The following is a 21,538-nucleotide window of genomic DNA, read 5'->3' on the forward strand; positions in this document are numbered from 1 at the left end:
TATACCGCTTTTGACCGGCGATATAAGTGATCTGAGTAAACTAGGGCAAAATTGCAATCGTGCTGAAAGACTGCTGCCCTCTGCAAAAGTAGAACTGTTTCTTTCCTTGCATTGCACATGGATACATGCAATCCTCATGTGACTGAGTACTCTCACTTGGGCAAGTTGCACAAGGCTAATAATGAGTTTCAGGGCAAAATCTCTGGTAAAGGCTGCTCATCTGCCTAAGGACTTCCAAATGACAACCACAGTTCTGCTAATTATCAGCTTTTTCTGCCTTTTTTTTCCTTTTTCTCTCTCTCTCCCCCCCCCCCCCCTTCTTTGCCTTCATTAACCCACAGAGCTTCTTTATACTCTAGATAAGTATAATTAGAGATTAAACATGTTTATGGAATGGATGGTACATTACTTAAAATAGGTGATCTCCTACCAAGAGCATCTCTTCCCTCAGCATTACGGATACGACAGCACTGCAGAGTCCAGGACCAGCACCCAAACATGCCTCATCTGTGGAGCAGGGTCCTGACTGACACATTTGCTAACCAGCTAGCTACCACAGGCTGGAAGGTAGCCACATTCATACCTACAAATCCCTGAAGCCAGGAAGCTGGTAGTATGAAAATAACAGCTAACGTGGCCCAGCTCTCAGCTCTTAAACAACTTGAGATTTGCTTGCTGTATTCAGGGAAAAAAACTGAAAGCATGCAAACAATCCTAAAACGTAAAGGGGTGGGTTTATTTTTAGAAACTACTTTTTTCCTAATTCCATGTGTTGATGACTCCATTTCATCATCCTGCATAAGGGATTCAGATTTCATAGCCAGAGATGTTCCCCTTGCACAGCAGAATGACACCAGCTGCTTTGCCTTTTGGCGTTTAGGCACACGGGGAAAACAAACGGGATTTGGGCAACAGACTGATATTTTCTTGAAAGAGCTTGTTCCCCTGGTGTTATGCAAAGCCAGTGCAAGTCTGCAGGCAACATAAGCAGCCACCAAGGGATAGTATAAAATCAAAGCAAGTGCAGCTTTAGTGTCCAAGCTGCAAAATTCAACTAACATAGCAAAATGGGTGCATTAGCCTTACAATTTCATATAGCATTCAAATGATTTTTTAAGTCATTTGGAAAAGTAGGTGTTTTAATCAAGTACTGTAGATCAAGAAGGCTTTTTTTTTCCTGGGTGGAGTTAGATGGAAGGACTAATTTTCCCAGGAAAAAGCAGCGCAACCAGTGAAGAGATCAAATTTTAACATTCTATCTCATTCTTCTATACATCCTTCTTATAAAGACACAGCAGATTTCAGAAAGGCAGGAGTTAAGCAGAACTTTTAGGACTGATTTCATCCTTTTATTTCAAGTAACAACATGGTAATGTCTCACGTTTCAAAACAAATCTAAACAAAGCGAAGAGAACAGGAGGTCTATGAGTCACTAACAGGAGTTAAATCAAACTCTTCCTCTCAGCTTCCCCTTCTTGTTAGTTTAGTATTCTGTTAAATCTCCTGTGAATAATAGAAGGTAAAAGAAAAGACCATGTTTGTATCATATGGTATGGAGGAACATCTAAATCTGGAACTACGCTGACAAGCAGGGGGCTGCTGCTCTCCTTGGCCATCAAGAGCCTGCAGCAACGTGCAATCTCCCTGTGCTCAGAGCCGACCCAAGCCCTGCATGATCTCCCCGGGGACAGTGCACTCGCACACTCCCGCGCTCTGGCCGGGCTGCAGCAATCTGCCTCTGCATGTGCAAGTAAATACACACATGAGCAAACTTCCTTCCAGGCACGCACACACTCTTGTGTACAGGAGTGTCTTACAGCAACCCGGAGTTCATATTTATAGCGATGAACATTAATGTAGCTTTTTTCAATAACTTGTTTTTACCAAAACCAGTAATTTTTGCTTTGGTGAAGGCTATTGTTTTAAACTTCAGCATTCCCTTTAATCAGCAGTGAGATACAGGAGCACAGATCAGAAGACAGACAGAAGCTCACTCACTAACACGTGGACTAACTGCTATGGATGGTGATGGACATAGTGGTTGAGGAGTCCCTATGGAGCTAGGGGCTGCTTTGCAGGTTAGGATTTCTTAGAAATCCATGTCCTGCCACCCAGACAGCACTGTCCAAGCAGGGTCCTTATCTAGCTGTCTCAGAAACCCAAAAAGCAGGTGCGTACATGACACCTGCAGCCTGCAGTCTCACAGCTCCCTGTATGCCGGCAGGGCCACGGTGCACTGTGAGCCCAGGAGGGGACTCTGCTGTCGGGGTCCAGGGAGGAGAGGAGCTGGCTCTGCTCTGGTAGGTCTCCCAGCCACTGCCCTGGCACCGTGCTTCCCTACTACACAGCAGGGCTCAAACGTGGTATGAGTGCATGGCTGGGGGGCACAGCACACAGATTTAGGCCACTTCATGTGGGTATGTGTCAGGACTGCCAGAAAGAGCACAGAACAGGGCCGAGTGGAGCCCATATCATTTCCCCATGGGCATCTGTCTGGGGTGATCCAAGCCAGCAACGCTCTGCAGATTGGGCAATAGAGGCAGTGATCTCTCTGACTGGTATTCGCCACTTCCCAACAACCATTAGATAAAGGAACAAACCCAGCAAATGCAGAAGTCACTTTTGTGCTGTATAATCTGCAAAGCATCTTTGGACAGACATTGAGCTTTCTGCTGTGAGACAGAACCAGGATAATGCAAAGCTGAACTGCAGCCCTTTCCCTCAATAAGCCTGTTTTTCTTACCGAGTCCGCTACTCAATCCATTTCTGTCCACCCGCCAAAAAAAAACAAGAGACCCAAAAGCACAAGATAAATCATAATAAATCGACTCACTATTCCCCCAATGCCCTAATTTATGCCTTTATTTTGCTCCAGTAAGGAAATAATGAGACCAAGAAACATAACCTCATTTATAAAAAGTCGTTTGCCAAGAGAAGGGTGTTGTTTCTTTCAGCAAGCTGGAGTTAACAAAACAACACTAGAGAGATTAAATGCAGACAGTTTTTTATGATACAATGCTTCCTATTTATTGCAGAATATATAACTGTGTCCAAAAGAGAAACAAGAAGCCAACTACGTGAAGCCTCACACAACAATTTTAATTTGACTGGCAAAACATGAAAAGCTTGTCAATACAACGAGTCTCACAAAGTCTATGTTTGCTTTGTGTCAGCAGTACACGGGTCCCAGCATGAGCGAGTGATGCCAAAACTAAAGAGGTGCTGCAAAAAGGAAAAAGAAGGGTGGACAGGCAGGACTGTCTGGCTAGCCTTATTATTTATCTTATTATAAGATAAATTTAGTGGGTATTTTGACCACTTAAACATCCTGTGGAAAATTAGTTATGCTACAGATCCTCTCTCGCATCATAAACCAGAATTTTAAATAAATAATAGCAATAAACATTTAATAATACATATTAAAAATGGGCAATGATGTTCCTAGGTATTCATGTCACTTCTACTTATATACTGAACTGATTAATAGGCTGCAACTTCTAACAGTAGAAAAGAAGAGATAAAGAAAAATACAACCTTTTCCACATAGCTTTGCCTTGGGTATGTTGAATTACTTGAACTGATCATTAGAGGAACAGAAATGTGATCTCTGTAATTTTGACATGAAAACAGTAGATACTTGGTAATAAAAACAAAAGACATTTTAATAAGAAGATACAAACAACAATTCCATAACAAGCAGTAAACGTGTAAGTGAAGTTCTTTACTTAAAGCAACATCATATGGTTGATGTTTATATGCAACAAATTTTATCTTTCAACAATGAGCAGTTTGAAAAATTAAAGGTGCCATTGCTTTTTTAGAAGCAGCTCCTGAATTAGGAATGCCCTTCCTAGTGAAGCAGAACAGTCCTGAACATTTTTGAGAACCATAATATAAACCCTGCTATGCTGAAATGAGTCTTTCCCCAGCTGAGAAGTTTTGACTGGGATCCAGATTCCAGTGCCCTTTCTCATAATGAACAGTCATTTACTTCAGGAAAAATTTCATTAAAACCTAAAGTGAGTAAGTGCTCAGCTAAAATACTTTAAAAAGTCATGCCTTCTGCAACTAAGTAGTTGCTTTCGAAGACAAAAAACCCACAATTTAAAAGAAAAATATGTTTGTTTACCTTTTCTTAACGTTCATCCTGAAAGGCTGTTTCATTGAGAAGTAAAAAGAGTATAGCTATAAAAAGCAGCTTATTTTTCTCTTTCACCAGTAACCTGGTTCACAGATAGAGCTACAAGAGAAAATGGTCTCTGGCTCCAGCTTTCAGTACCCTCAACCTGAGAACCGCTGCCAATACTACACTGAGGTAGGTCCAAGTCTGACACAGTACGGCTCTCCCCAGAGAAACCGGGACACTGGACACAACTGAAACCTGTGTACTCCCCAGCTGGGGAGTTTTATCAGGATATTAACACATATCATAGAATCACAGAATGGTTTATGTTCAAAGTGACTTTCAAAGTTCTTCTAGTCCAACCCCTCTGCCACGGGCAGGGACACCTTTCACTCGATCAGGTTGCTCAAAGCCCCGTCCAACCTGACCCTGAACACTTCAATGATGGAGTGTTCACAACTCCTCCAGGCAACCTGTTTCACCACCCCATAGTAAAAAATGTCTTCCTTACATCTAATCTAAATCTACTCTCTTCCAAGTTTAAAACTTTTGCCCCTTGTCCGATCACTACAGGCCCTGGTAAAAAGTTTTTCTCCATCTTTCTTATAAGCCCCCTATATCTATATCGAAAGGTTGCAATAAAGTCTCTGTGGAGCCTTCTCTTCTCCAGATATGATGCATCCTTCAGAAACTATCATTTTATGACACTGCTTTACAGTGAGTGGTTAATCCTGAAGCTTTCGTCTGAAATGCTTTTGCAGGTTTTGGTGATTATACCAGATTTACAATGAAGCAAGAACTCTGAATAGATGGCACTGGTACAATACAAGGCAATGTACACCAGGACAGGTACAGATCCTGGTAGCAGTTCAGTGAGGCTCCAGGAAGGGAAGCAGAATCCATTTTCCAGCAACGCTTTTGGTCTAGTTTCTTTGTAAGAGACCTCTTTCTCACAGTAAGAATTACCTTGAAATATAGTTGTGGGTTTTTTTAATCAAGCCATGACAATCTTGGAACACAGAACAAGGGGTTTCTTTCACATACTACTCAACAATCAAACCCCAACTTTTCCTTGAAAAGACAGTACCCCAAAAATACATGAAATAAAAATGCACTGAACGCAAACATTAAAACATTATCAATATAAAATACCAATCCGTGAACCATTTCAGGAATCACAAGTATCCCAGGCCTCTCAAATATAAGCATTTCTGTGAAATTTGGATAGGGGACTTCTATTGTTACACATCTCCAGACTAGGAGGAGAAGATGGAATAGCATGACTTGAAATAAATGGCTATTCAAATTCACTGACAATTGGCGGGTCATATCCTTTAGAGTCACATCCATGGAAATCTCCCACTAGAAGTTGCTTTACCATTGCAGGCTCCAATAGCAGTTAATATCACTGGAATTGGTAGATGTTGTTTCATCCCAGTCATCAAGCAGGAGAATATAACCCACATGACCGTAAGGTAAGTCTCTGTTTTGTTTTAGTGGCTGGTAAAATATTAGTTCTATTAAAGTTGGCAGGTTAAAGCTGGAGGCTTAAACTCCATAAAGGTACCTGCATATTTTTCAATTACCTAAGCGTTAGCAGGAGACCACAAAGGACCCAGAAAACACCTGAGGCATCCTAATGTCTTTGGATGTGCTGCTTTGTGCCTAATAGACCCAAAGTGACTTTGTTAGAGATGCATAAAATGGTTGCCTCCAGCTTTGAGATCCAACTCTGGCCATCTGCAAATGCGGTGTGTTGTAATGCTGAGTGTTACCAAGTCAAAGTGCTTTTGTGGATGTCAGCCTTTACATCCTGCAACAGAAGCTCAGGTTTGATGCAATTCCTATTTAAACAGGAATTTAATTGCTGGTGTCAACTGGCCTTGCATCAGGGCTTTAGAGGGAAGCCTCAGTCCCACTCCCTTGTAATAACCTACATTGAAACAGTTCTCAGAGGAATATTTCAATTAATTCAGACAGTTATCATCAGCTGGATCCTCCGCCTCACCTCTTTTTAGCACTAGTTGTTTTATTGCCATTTTTCTTATCTTACTAAACAGAAGCAAAAATTCCTACAAAGTATTTCTTAGATGACGCTAAGCTAGTGAACTTGAATGAAATTACTTTGGGTAATGGCAGCTTGAGGAATTTTTTATTTTTTTTTTAAATACTAATTATATTTGTCCTTAACGAACAGGAAATAGAGCACAGGGAAAAGTGCAGAGTGTCTTTTCATGTTTTAATAAGTAAAAATTCAGAAAAGCCAAACAAATTTAATTTGTTGGGTAAGGAAGTACAAGAGTAAATAGGCAAAACCTGCTACTCATTTCAAGAGAGATTTTATTTTCCTCAACAAAATGCACTGCAGTAAGTACTGTTTTGAGACGAGCTATTCCATTACATTCCAGTGCTGAAACTATCATCTAGCATTACACAGAGTTGCAGAAAACTGAACAGACGCCACTCTGGGATTTCAAGTGACATAACCACTTGCATAGGCTGTCCCAGTACTGCCACTGAGCTCAGAAGGAGCTCTGCACCTAAGGCAAGGAGAAGTCAGGAGGGCACTAACATAAAGGATCGAGACTCAGATATGTAGCTTCAAATTTTAAAAATTGCTTCTAATAAATTATCTTGATGGCTCTGGATTTCAGATTCCTGAATAACCCCAAGGCCAGAATTGTTCTAATTACAGTTAAAATAGCAGAACAGCTAGGAAAGCAAGTTTGCATGCAGCTCCAGGCTTGTTTCCTTGGACTCATAATCTTAACCCTCAGACATGTCTTGAGAACATTTCATGATTCACCTCTAATGTGGGTCATGTAACTTCCAGCAACATTTGAATTAAAGAGATGCCAGTTGTGTTTGGAGGGGTTAAAGAAGGTGCAATGCGAAGCACCTCTTTTATTGCTATGAACTAGAAAAGCTGTTGAAAGACAAAGAAGTGATCTAGCCCTTCCCTCTCATCCATTTTGGTGGATCTTGTTTCGTGACAAAATGAAGTTTTAAATAAGAGTGCAAACATAGGTGCAGATACGTCTTGCAAGGGGCCATCAGTCATTAGCAGCTGGTGAAAAGACTCCAGGGACTGCCACAGGAGCTCCAGTTCATCTTGTGGTGAGACAAGATCCCCATTATGGAGCCTGTTATTTAATAGCGTTCTTAACCCTACCTTGCTCACTGCTTATTAACCTAATTTTTCCCACTGAAGATGTGAGATTTGAACTAATGGTCTGGTAAACTACAGAGAATTTTCTTGCTCTCTGCTCCCCTTCTCCACTACAAATGTGACAAAAGAGGCTCAACAACACAGTCTCAAGACAACCTAAACCCAGTACTTCAGAACTTATAAGACAGTTGCTCAAGTTCTTAGATCAGTTCAAGCAGACCATAAGTTAGTCCAGGTAGACAGGGTGAGCAATATTCCAGCCAAATGCTTCTGCTTTGGACCAAGACCCCCAAGATATCAGCGTGTTGCATTCGCAGCTGTGCAACATAGGCTCCAGATCTTCATGGGCACTCTGTGTGTGCAATGACTGCATAAATCTGTGCATATACCACATATATCTGTGCATATATGATCAGATAAGCTCTGTAATAGGTAGCAAAGTGATAGGAAAAACCTTAATGCAGTAAAAGTACTAATTTTTGTGATCAGTGTTTCAAAGAGATACTATCTATTATCATCATATAGTAAGCGTTGCTTTGGAAATTTTCACTATATCCGAAGGAAACCATTAAAACTAAATTGATTAAAACTCCTATCTAAAATGAATCAATTTTCATTCACAATTCAAACCAACTGCACATTCAGCAAGTGGCTGAAATTAGGCTCTGCTCCAGTTGAAATGGATCTTAGATAGCAGCGAGCTTCCTAGCGGCTTAGGTCAGAGTGCTTGTGAGTATGCACAGCCACTGAAATGGAAGCCTCTAAGAAACAGCGTTGCCCAAAATATAAGTTCCTCATAGGTTCTTACAGCTGCTGGAACAAAGAGTTTTTGGAGCACCTTCTCAGATTAAGATTTGTAATTCCATCTAAATGGCACCTTTCTGGATGTTTCCCTCAAGTCCAAATTTGCTAAGTCAACTTCAACTTTAACTCTTCATTTTCTAGCTTTTGTAAGTGTCGTTCATATTCTCATTGTTATTTCTGTGTCACTGTTTTTCTGGCCTAGTGGTTACTTTGTTACTTAATGCAAATCAAAACCATTTGAAAAACAGGGAAGATTCATAAATCTTGGAAAGAAGAACGGCTGGAATATGAGATATTAGCTTCCTGCTAAAGAAAAAGAACCAGTCAACAAATAAGTGTACTCTATCATACTATGCAAATTTTGCTTCCCTGAACTGACATGCAAGAATAAATTCCTGGCTGTAGCCTTTACATCTTCTGAATAGTCATTGCAAAAGTAAGTATCGTACAGAAAGTATGACACCACGTAAAAGTATGTAGCTCTATCTACAAACCCAAATAATGGATTAATAAACAATACAGTTACTGAATAAAAGATTAAACTAGTTGGCTGGTTAGCTGATTGTTTTACTCCTTCCATAATGCACCAGAAAAACAATGCACCAGAAAAACAATGCACCAGAAAAAAAATTCTATTGAAGAGTTGGGTCCCCTGCTACCACGGAAAATTGAAAGTGGTAATTTTATGCTAAAGTTGATATTGTTAATTCTGGTTTTGATACTTGTTTGATTTTAACAGTATGGTTAGACTTGACACACAGAGATTATGGTCCTTACATCTTCCAAGGCATTAGAAGTTAATAGTGTGGATGAGCATGTCCATGGGTTATGTCAATGTATTTTAAGCTGAATTTAAAAGTGGTTATTAAGAGTGGTTTTGTTTTCTTTTATGGCACTTATATTACACAGGATATTTTACATATAAAGAAAATGAGAGAGTAAGGAATTGCTCAGAAATCGTCTATGTCATGCTGGACTTTGAAGCAAAATTCTCAAGATTAACTCTAATATTGAGAATGAGTCCAAAGAGCTCTCTTCCTTTTGCTCAGTCTCTCCCACACAATGGTTACAGAAATCAAGCCTCTGATACAGCAGTCTGCATGCCAACAGACTGCCTTTGAAAAGCTGTGACAGAAAGGAAGTGATGTGTGAGATGAGGAAAACAACAGTGAAGAAAATAAGCCACTATAGATGACTTCTGAATGCTGAAAAATATTTCACAGAGGTGACTCAGTCAGTATTGGATCTGAGAATGATTCCCTAAAAACTGAAAGGGAAATTGCTCCAGTTACTCAAAAAGCATAAATGCTGTAAAGATGTTGTTTACCTAATCTGTTGCCTGGATGAAACTGCTCTTATCTGCTTCCTTTAACCACACAAAGAAAACTCAGCCTATTTCAACTATTTTTTTTTTACCTGATGTTAGTTTTAACTGTCAACATAGAAAGCAGAGTTGGATTCTCTATATTCTGGTGACATTTTATCCCAGTAAGAACACATTATATTTTCCCGTTATGCCTACTACTGAAAATGTGAGCTTTCCATTAAAACAGGTAGTTTAGTTATCAAACCCTTCAGATAAATTTTCCTTCAACAATGAACTAGACAAGGCATCAAATCCTTTAGTTCCTGCATGTCCAGTTCATCTCTGGAATTTGGGAGGAGTTTTGCCTGAATAATGACTGAAAGACTAGGGGGAAATTGTTGTCTTCCAATAGCAGGTAGTCAAGATGTACTGTATCCGTTCCTTCAAATCAGGAATAGAACGATTGGGATTTAATAGGTAAAATAAACCCCAGGAAGCATTTGGAGGGACTGAAAGCCAGTAAATCATCAGAGTTCTGGTAAAGCATGACAGCATAGACCAGGTTAGGAAACCTGACATGATAGACAAGGTCCAAGAAGAAAAGGTCACTTGGAAGATCTGAATTATAAGCTGCCCCATGAATATTGGGAAGACATGCTAATTTGACTGACCACAAATGGAAAGAGTAAAAAAATATGATTAGAAAGAGAAATAACTGGTTCTAGTAGTCATTGGCGCAACAGTAATTCTTGGCTTTGTGTTCCTGAGTCCGATAGTTGCTGTTGAAAATCCTAAGCATTCTCTTTTTAAAGCATTTCATGTTGAATGAAACATCAGAGCGTATAAACAACAGTGTTGCATTAAGCTTCATTAGTCTACGAACCTGCAGGTGCACAAGAAAGTAGTTGTTATGTATCTTATTGGTCATTTACAAGAGAGGAAACATGGAGAGATGGTTTCTGCTTTTGGGAATAGCATAATACACAATCCGAAACAAACCCTGCATAGCTTCATTTATAATCCCTCCTTGATTAGTTTCTATCCTTTATTTAATAGAGGTACTTTTACTATTCGTGCTCTTAACTGCAGCTACTCTAATTTAGTGGCTACCCTTGTTTAGCAGCCTCACCTTTAGCATAAGCTTCAGATTAAAGTAATTACATTTAATAGAAGCTGCCCACTTTTGAAGCTGCCCTTGATTTAGAGCTTCAAGGAGAAGTACTTAAATATAATAGAAGCCATGGCCTGCAAACGAAGTCTAGAACAAAGATTAGTTCATATACCCAGTCTAACACTATCTATAAGTTGAATGTGCCAATGAGATAGAATAGTTCCTGGAAAAGACTATACTTCATTTTGAAAGAAAGCTTCATTCAGTGCTGAACAAAAGGACCACCATTCCATTGTACTATACTAGCAATCTGCTTTTCTTTAGGCAAATAAACAGTCCTTGAAATGATCTTACCATAAAACCTTATGCTCCTGTTTATTTTTAAAATCTTTATCAAATTATTTGCTGGATGGCTCTGCAGTAAGACACTATGAGGGAAGTGATAATGTTTCATGTCGAGTCTCTGACAGATTACCTGTATGGCTAGACAGCGAGATTTGTTGTCTCAGTTATCTCCGTTTGTGAAAGTGAGATTTCTGTTAACACCTCATCCTGTCCATTTGCACCAGCAAGGCAGAAGCTACTTCCTCCTATGGACTTGCCATGTATTCCCTCGTTTAGGGTGGGACAATATCCTAGAAATCACTCCAAACGCCTCTGTTAATAATGGTCTCTCCAAACAAGCTATGACGGTCACCCTCATCAACAAAAAAACCGCCAAGGTCACCAGGGTGGCTCTTTAGTTTCTGATTAAAACTGATGTATTTTACTTTACAAAAAAGTCCTCCTAAGGTCAGTTCCAAAGACCCAGCCAAAGGGGCAGTAACATCCAAGCGATGGTCAACTGCAAACACCACCATTAACAGGCACAGCCTGACCATGCAAATCAACACAGGTCTCCCTGTATCCTGAGGGTCTCTTCTGGAAATAACCACCAGTCCAAAGCAGAGATTCTCCACGTGTTGCATGCCAAAAGTAGGCATAGAGCTACCCAATTTTGTCTCCAGTGAAGAGAGAAGCAGGTTTTCCTGCCATCTCGGAAGTCAACCACAAGGGCGGACAGGCCAGCCTCCATTTGCCTGTTCCCCTTGTCAGAAGTATAGATTCAGGACTATTTTCCTACTGATGTTGCTGATCAGGCCAACAGTTTCCCAGTCGCATTTCAACCCTCTCAGTGCTTCCCCAATATATATAGATTAGGACAAATAATTATAATATAATTTTAACAAGAATAAATAAATTACATATAGGAATATGCAATTACATCATAATGGAAGTATTTTAAATTATAATGTAAGCATATTATAATATTACATGCTGTTCTTATTATGATTACAGTAAGCTATACACGCCAGACATGGTAACAAATGGTATACAAACACATACTTTGCATATGAATGAAAACTGCGATACATTCAGCTGTCTGATCAACGCTGAAATTCTTCCTGTCCCCCTCTTCTAAAAAAATTTTAAACCACTCAGACTGAATTGATATATACCTATAAATAACACAAGTGCTACATGGAAAGATTTACAATAAAATACTGTAAACATTCAATTCAGCTTTTCTATTGACTGCAGCATGGCCATGGTTCTACCCAGACTGTTCAGGCAATAGATCAGCTAAAGAAGACTCTTAATGAAGGATCTGAGCCTACTGTTTAAGGAATACAGTAGGTACAAAGTAGTTTTGCTTGTAATCCAGTGTTACCCACTTGCAGCCAATAGACCAGATCTCCTCCCTGATACAACTGGCCCCCTGTCTTTTCTAGATAGAAAGGCTGTGCCTGCGACTGCTTAAGGACATCCAAACATCTAATTCCTAGTGAAAAAAAAAATACATATAGTTTTCTGCTTAAACCTACATGTTTCACATTGCTGAATTTTAGAAATCATAACAGCCTATGCTAGAAATACAGTGTCAGTGGCTGATAGAGATCTGTAACATACAGGACTGCTGCACACTCTCCAATCACACTGCTCTTGCCTTGTGATCAGTGAAACTGTGAGCGCATTTTGCAAAAATGAACTAAATATACATGATATTTCAAAATGAGTCTTTGAATGCCCTTATAGTTAGCAGTTTTACAAGTTTTATTTCCAGTGAAATTACAGAAATGAGAAAAATTTTTGCCTTAGACTGACCTCAGTGAATTCCAGTCCAAAAAAAAAATCTTTACAATATCTAATGGAAATTGTGAGTGCAAATACCTTTCAGCATCAAGCAGGAGACAACTGTCAATGAAGTGACTAAATTTTACAGCCATTCTTACTGATGAGTTCTTGAAGTATTAAAAACATTGATTTAGAGGTTGAGCAGTGGACAGGAATCTATTGGAAAGCAGGAAATATGGCATGACTATGAAAATCAATGCAGTTGGCAAACAGAGGGACAGAAAATGTGAAAAAATGCAATCACCTTTAAAGTGGCAATGAAGGAAAATGTGAAATAGGGCTACCAAACAGATGGGCTGAACAAGCCATCCTCACTGTAAAAATGAAGAAGCAAGCAGGCACTAATTAATTTCTGTAGGGACCAACACAATAAATAAAATTAGCTTATGATAAGAATTGTTTGATAGCTAGGTTAAACCACTTGCTGTCAGCTAAGCAACTACTCTGTCTTGTCAGTGTTAAAAGACAAATGTAGACATTTTTAGGAGTGAATACAGACATGGTACATTTGCCTCCACGATTGTCACTGTCATGACAGCAGAGGAAGTTGAGTCGAGCATAGTGCTGCCTGCTAAGTCCGTCGGTACCATACCTCTGCAAATGGCTCCATTTGAAATCACAGGTTAGAATTACTGCATTGTGTATGGGGACATAGAGATGGACCTTGCCTTTGAAAGGAGTCCAGGATTTCTCAACATGTGAATTTTAGTGGAGAAAATTTTGTAGTAAGGAACAATATTCCAGTTTTTTTAAGTTAATCACAAAATTCCTGTATACCTCACTAGGACCAGAATTTTACCTGACTATGCAGACTCAGACACGCTTATCAAAACCTCATCATGCTTGCTATTTTATAGAAGACTCTTGTCCTGTCCCTACCTGAAGAATAGGTAGTCCATGAGCGTAGTTTTGCCTGGTGATGGTGCTGGAAGAAAATGCTCCATCACCATTGCACCTAGCAAAACAAACTGTAAAATATGTCCTAACAAGAAGTGGTTTGAACTTCAAAATAATGGTATGTCTTTCTGATAGACACTTCTTTTTTCTTTACAAAACAATAAATGTTTTATGCCATAATTTAAAACGACCATAAAATACCTCATAAAAATAAAGATGAACTCAAGCCATAAGATTCAGAACCTAATCACAGTCATTAGCATTATATAACTACACAACAGTGTTAGAGAATAAGTTTATAGCTTCCTGTAAAAACAGAAGATATCCACACATTTAAAAAACTTGCATACACTACATTATTTTCAAAACACAAAAATAAAATTGAGCTTACAGTGGGAGTTCTATCCCATTGCTAGATAACATTTTGTATTATGCATTACATCAATAAATAAAAAGTTAGATTTCACATCTACAAAGTATATTACATCCAGTTGCCTATCTGTTTTCAGCTAATTCTCCATAGGGTCTAAGATCATGACCACACACCAACTCCTCCTTCTCATGGTGCCTTTCCTCTTGCCAAACAACAGAAAGCAATAGCACATGATCTTCTCTTACTTGAAAATAATATTTTCCTTCATTGCCTTTGTCTCTTCCCTTCCTCTTTCCCTACAGCTTGAGAGGGATCAAATTTTGACATTTGACTTGCATGCTCTCCTTGGGGGAGAGCAGAGAAGCCAAGAACTGAACACAGCATAGTTAATATTAGACACAGCCACCAAAGTTCCTGTGCTGAACAGCAAAAAATGTGACAATGATCACATCTGATGTACCTAGCACAACTCTTTTTACAACATCATTATTTGGCTGAATATTGGCCAGAAGTGCTGGGCTTTCATTTTATTATACCAAACCTAATGCTGGACTGCCAGTTCCATCTTTAGGCACTCTAACATACTGGACTAATACCCAAGTGCTCTAAGATCCAAGATTTTAATCAGTAAAATATTCAGTATTATACACTATTACTCTGGCCTGGACTGCAACTTGGACTGTGCACTCATCAACCTGTCCATGCAGAAGCCTGAACTTGCTGATTATTTGTTCTCCACTTACGCTAATAATAGCAGTTCTTCAAGCTCTCATCTTTGTTCTAAAGCACTGGGTAGGAGGATTAGGATTGTGAGAAATGTGTTTAAACTTTGGCTTTTGCAAAAAAAGAAAAAAAAGCAAGCCACTCCCATATTGGACAAACAGAAGAGCAGGGGGAGTATTACTGTTCAAGGTGGAGCACTTCATAAGCCTTTAGAATTGAAATATGATTTAATCTTAAAATATCTGGGGGTTGGAATAGGTGTAAATCACCATATTTCACTGTTTTCTTCAGGAGCTGACAGTCTGTCCCTGCCTTTTATAAATATAGTTGAAGGGAACATTCAGTAAAAATAAGGTTCAGAGTTCACCGTTCAGTTTTTCCCATAGCTCAACTGAGAGTGCCAGTTATCTGTAAGTCTACCTACCCTCTTGTATTTGAAGGTGCCAAATCCAAATATAACCCATTCAACCCATCTTTGATAATTACTGGGTAGGGATTTAGTAGGACATTTCTCATTATGCCATTCCAGTACGTTATATCCCTAGTGACTAGATGTCTTTTTTTTTCACCCTACTTTATCTCTCTCTAGTATTTCTGCTGCCTAAAGCCTTCAAATCATATTAGCTGACTGCTATATTTATTAGGCGTCCTCAATACATTAAAACATTGTTCCCTGTGAAATGTGCTGTTAAGTATTACCTTGGTTAGTAATTTAATTTAATAGGATAGTGACAACACATTGACATTGTGCAGGTTTGTGACCTAATGATTTATGAGACAAGTTACATTTGCAGACACATTGATTTTGGTAACTGTGCAATGAACAAAAGTGAAGAACAATTTTCACTTTTTTTAACGTCTTTCTTTCCTCCTCTCCCAATATTACTTTATACATGGAATGGCCTCTTTTAAAGCTCGCTGATGGTTTGAAAGAGGTTTTAGGTCATGGCATTAGTTTTTGAATGACACTTAAAGCCTTCATACACTTGAGAAGCCCTGTGCATCCCAACAAGTGCCAATTAATGTGTTCCACATCGCTGGGCCTTAGAATTGATATGATAAAATGCACCGACTGTAGTAATCCAATTTAAATTATGGTGATAACTTTGTGCCTTCACACTCAGACGAAATAAGGAGGACAAGCAACACAGCAATCCCATCACATGCAGAGTGCTTTCCTGTATCAGCTGGCGAATGTGGGTGGCCATGTGCAGGAAGAGCTGGCCTGGTTCACTCAGACTAAGCCTGCTGGGAGCATCTGGTGGAAATCAGGATCCTTCAGTGCTCATAGGAGAAATGCGTTGCTATGTTGCTGCATAGCCACACCAGCCTTACAGGAATCTCATCAGGTACGTTGGATAGGGTGAATGAAGAGGAGTCAGGACATGCTGTGGGAGATAGCTCTCCACAAACAGAACAGAGGATGGTAGAAATTGCCTTACTTTTTCCCCATCCATCCCCTAACAGCTGCGGGAACAAAGCACACAAACGTTGTGGCAAGTAGGGAGTACACAAACATTTTCCATTAAAAATACTCTGCCATAAAAGGGAAAAGAAAAGTTCGTGTGTGCCACAGATGGTAACCAATGGCCAAGAAGAGCGAGGACTGAGAGTAGAGATGGTGTCTGCGATAGCAATGCCACCAACACTCAGGTTCTTCCACAGATCAGAAGCAACTGGGAGTGACAAACCTCAGGTGAAGATCCACCAGAGAACACCTTACCTGGCTGCTACAGCCCTTACACAGGCGGAGAGAGGGGACCGCACAGCAGCGCAGCTAGTACCCGTCTCTCAAGGAGAGGGATGCTGCGGCACCAGCAGGCACCAAGAGCGGAAAAATCAGTGGTTAATCAAGCACCTTCCTCCTCAGGTGGTGTATAACTGAACTCGTCCACAGCTAGGAACCATGTAAAAGTCAGTTAATGATGGCATAGGACAGTCAAATGATGAACATCTTCCTCTACTCCATATTCAGTGACAAAAATCACATGCTGGTTGGACAGACGTATAAACTAAAGCTGAAGCTCATGGATTACACCATGCTAAATAAGACCGCAATACTGCAGTACCTATCTTAAATCTAGAAGATCTCTTGTTCTTTCAAAATGTATCCCAGTTTAAATCTTTGCATCTGATCCACATTTTCAAAAGGACTAATGGAAGCTCTTCCCCCCTTCTTCTCCCAGCTCCTGTCCTCATCGTGACTCCCACGTGTGCTAGCACAGCAAGGCATGTTCCTCTGCTGTTAGCAGCTCAGTTCTGTTACTCAATTCAACCTGCTTCAATTTATGTCATACCACCTTACATACCCACTTCACATTTATTTTAAGATATACTCTCTTCCTCATTAGATATCTTTTCTACCTTCAGTCTGATATGGATATTTTATGTCCATGACAGCATTTCAATATGATTTTAAATATAGGTTTTTCCATTTTGTAAACTCCATCAGATTACTTGTACCCTTATCCTTTTTAATTTCTTCTGACATTTTCTCATTAAATAATATTGTTCCAAAGTGAGACAAAAAGGTTTGGGTTTTTTAAGGGTGTGTCTTCCTATGCATTTGTACATCCCCAAAGAGCTGCAGCTTACTTGCACAATACTATTAAGAGGATTTCTACTTGGCTCAGTACTGCATCAGTCAAAAATACCAGAGCCAGCTCTTGCAAGAGTCCTAATGAGAAGCAGAATACAATAGATGACACACAATAAGTATAACGCTATGTCCCATTATTTGAGCTAGCTCTTTCAGAGCTACCTTGAGTATCTTTATACAGTGCTACATTGCCCTGCGTAGACATGGCATAAAAGACACTTTAATGTCAATGTGTGAGACATGGGATTAATGATGGAGGAGATTTAAGAGAGAAAAGAAGCTAAGGAGCAATAAGAAAAAGGGAAGACAATGCCAGAAAAGCCTTTTGAATTCACTACTCTGTTATAGCAAACTTTCCTGTTAAAACCACAAGAAATGTAATAATAATAGCAGGGATTAATTGAGATCCTTTTGCTGCAAAAGCATAGGACCTTATCACCAATCCTGCAGAACCATCAATTTCCACTGTCACCAATGTGAATTTGACATTGGGTTTATAAGCTAATGTTCAGTTAGCTAAGGAATAACAGTTTATGCAAAATGTACCTTTTCATTGCCTCAGGCTAATACTCTTACCCCTCTTCTATCATTAAATTAGGTTTTAAAATAAAATAATTTTTAGACTTCTGTGAAGTTACTGATGGATTGAAATGTATGTGGCACTGTGATGCACGTGTCTCTATGAATGGGATGATTATCCATATTAAAAGAGATCTGCAGAGGTCACCAGTGTTAAACTGCTGTTCAGTTAAAACTGTTTCAGCAAAAACTGAAAGAATTTAAATCAATTTTTTTTTTTTGAATGATAAATGAATTTGAATAAAAGTAGTTGCTTAGTAAGTTTATCTGCTTTCAGCTCTACCACACACCATGACCTCTCACTGGTTTATGCTGGAGGATCAGGACTCTGTTCCTCTGTCACAGATTCCCCGTGCGACCCTGAGCATCTCTCACTTACAGACAGGTCTAATTAGGTACTTACAAGTGCTGCGATCTAGAACTCAGACCGAGTCATCGAGGGCCCCAAAGGGAAGGAGGCATCTCCAAGGAGTGACTGAACCGACAGCAGCCACAAGCAGAAGTGCTGCAGCCTGTTTTAATGCAGTAGTCCTGTGGCTGGAATGCTCCTGCTCTGGCCCTGGAGTCTTGACTGCTAGTTTGTACGTGGGCACAACTTCTGTAAATAGCATTGAAGAATTACGAAAGGATGAGAATAATGAGAAGAAATTAATGTTAAAAACTACCAAAAGAAAATGATATATTTGAAATACAACTCAAGAAAAAAAATTATACAGAAAGTCCCGTATTTGCCAGGAGGGAATAAATACATGGGTTTTTTTCCAAGGGCTGTAAGTTCCCATCACATTTATGCAGACAATATATTAAATGTATTTGCAGAGAAACAACCAGATGCTCTCATCCACCATTGTAGTTAGAGGCAAAAAGCAGACGGTAGGGGAACTGTACATCCCTTACAAAGGAGTCTTTCTAAGCTACACACAGTTCTGAAATGTTTGCTAACTTCCTGGTACTCCGATTATCACCGCAGTGAAAGCAATAAGCTAGTCAAACATACGGAAAATTAGAAATCTGAACATTTTCAATTATGGTTATTTAATTCTGAAATTGTTTACTCACTTCAGAAAAATCTTTCCAATGTTCAGACTTGTCAGTCCTATTGAAAGTCTCCCAGTATCCTAGGAAAAAATCCTGTCTTTACTACCTAGTTGTAGGGCATCATGACTGTTGAACATCACAGGAGTCCTCTCGTTTACCTTCATTGTTTTTCATATCACCGGATGGCTTAAAGATGTTCACAAACAATGGAGAAGGTGAATTCTGAAATATATACATACAGAATAAACAGAGTGGTTGAAATTCGTTCTGAGAAGCTGCTACTTTTCTTTTACTATAACTTAGTAAAGACCAACTTAATGGGTACTTTATGATTTTCTAAGTTAGCACCACTTTAACTCCTTGCTAGAGTTTTCCATTCCAGTAAAAGAACTCATATTTTTTGCTTTTGAGATTATGGATTTCCTCAGAGCGTCCAGAATACTATCACCCACAGACACTGCATTGCAGTCATCCCTTTCCAGAAATAGCACTGAATCTTACGGCACACCTATTTATTGATTTATTGTTTACAGAACTTCTAATTACAGTAGTACTAAGTTCACATTAAACTGAAGTATTACTCAGTACTATTACTGTTTATTTTGGCGATACTAATGCCCAGGCTGCTTTCATCAAAAGGGTATCACTGTGGTAGGCACACGTGCACAGCAAAACCAGTTGCTGCTACAAAAAGACGTTATCTTTACACACCTCTGTGCGACGCCTAAGTTTTATCCCCATTATCTGCAGGGTAATTAAACAAGGCACAGCAACATTAAATATGACACAAAACAACTCAGGAATTTCCCCAACATCAGTCATGAAATCTTCAACCAACCTGGCAAGAAAAGACAGATCTCGGTTTCAGTCTAGTGACAAAACAATCTTTCTAAAATCTGCCAAAACTGATAAATAGTCTTCTGGCCACCATATGAGCCCTCAGAAGGAGGTTAGTCCGTATCACTGTGAATCCCTACATTGTCATCTTCTATTTCAGAGAGTCTCATAAAGGTATATTAACTAAGCTTACAACATCTCTCCCCACAATCAAGTGTTCAACCCATCAAGTACCTCAGCTGCAACAGCCTAAGGAAGTGTAATACATCAAGAAAATGCCATAAAATTTTTCAAAATATACAAATGACTACTTTCAGTTTTAAGATGAAATCTGTGTAGTGGACATGATCTATCCAGCCTCTCTGGAAATGAATCTTCTTGAAATACCTTAGGAAAAACAATACTTCAAAACTCCCTTAACAAGACCTGTCATTGGGTACTTTTTTTTTTTTTTTTTTTAGCAAGCAGCCCAAGCCAGCTTTCAGTCTAAGATTCATTTTTCAGCCCACTGCCTAAGGCACCCTTTCCGCAGCAGAGGCATGTCGTGTCTTGGGAGCACGCTGTCATAGGGAACCTCCCCTGACAAAAATCAGCACCAGCAGAGATGATCTATCCCAACTGTCGGGTCAGGCAACGCGAGAGGGCCCACAGCATTGCAGAGCCACGTATGCACAGACACGCACAGACTATTTTGCAAAGCAGCAAGAAGGCAGGACTGCTCCTTGTGCTACATATCCAGTATGGAATCCCAGTATGGTATCCCAGTAGGAAATATTCAAAGCAGTTTGATTTGTTGCAGATACACAGAAACCAAAGTAGTCATCATTTAGTAAAATAGCAGATGAGACTCTCAAACATATACTCAAGAAATCAAAACATTATTACAATCTTTTTCTGATTTTTTTTTTCTTTCTGAGAGAAATATAGTATGAAAAACTAATCTGGAATCATATCCCCAACAGGCAAGCATCACAAAATTGCCAACTAAAATTACTTTACATAAACAGTAACACCAATGACTATGTTTAGGAAAAAGATGCAAAAAGTAATTATGAAACACACTTCTCTTAGAAGTCTGATCTAGTCTAGTGGAAAAGTGAGAGTAAAAAAAAAAAGATGCAAAACAAATCAATTACAAATCAAATAGTGTAAAATGGGAATGAGTAATTTCTGCAGTCAGTGCAAAGTAATTGAAATACTTTTTAAACTTTGTTATTTTCAGAATTGGAAACGAAGACGAGTGTTCCTTCCTGTCTAATTGCAGTTTGTCCTTAAACTATATGTAAAACTGTAGTATTAGATATATAGTAACTAACATGAAATCACAACTGGTTTAGCTGTGTTCTAGATGTTACAATAAAGCTTCATATTACATCAAATGAGCAGACTAGAATTAATCAGTGTACTGAATTTATGATACTACAGTGAACATAGCTTAGCAGTAATTGATCCAACCACAGGTGTGTGTGTAAAATCTAAATATAGGTTTAATAAATTGGACTAGCTTGCTAATTTTCATTTTAGGTGCTCATTTATAATCATAATATCTCAAACATGCATCACCACATATCTTGAAAAGCCTATTTCTGGGCTGTCAGCTTGTTCTGCAAAACTCTATCTGCTTGGCATGTACCAGGATGCTTCCCTTTGTTAGTACCGAAATAAGTATACTCTCACAAAATTAAGACAAATTAATGGTGTTAGTTTTGTAGAGCAAAACACAGCAATTTCCCATGGCTTCATTCACAGAGCAGGGCACGCACTGTGGCTGCTCAGTGAGGGAAGCACCAAACTGGGGCAGGAA

The sequence above is a fragment of the Ciconia boyciana genome, chromosome 10 (assembly GCF_034638445.1).
Source record: "Ciconia boyciana chromosome 10, ASM3463844v1, whole genome shotgun sequence".
In the NCBI taxonomy this organism is placed as follows: domain Eukaryota; kingdom Metazoa; phylum Chordata; class Aves; order Ciconiiformes; family Ciconiidae; genus Ciconia; species Ciconia boyciana.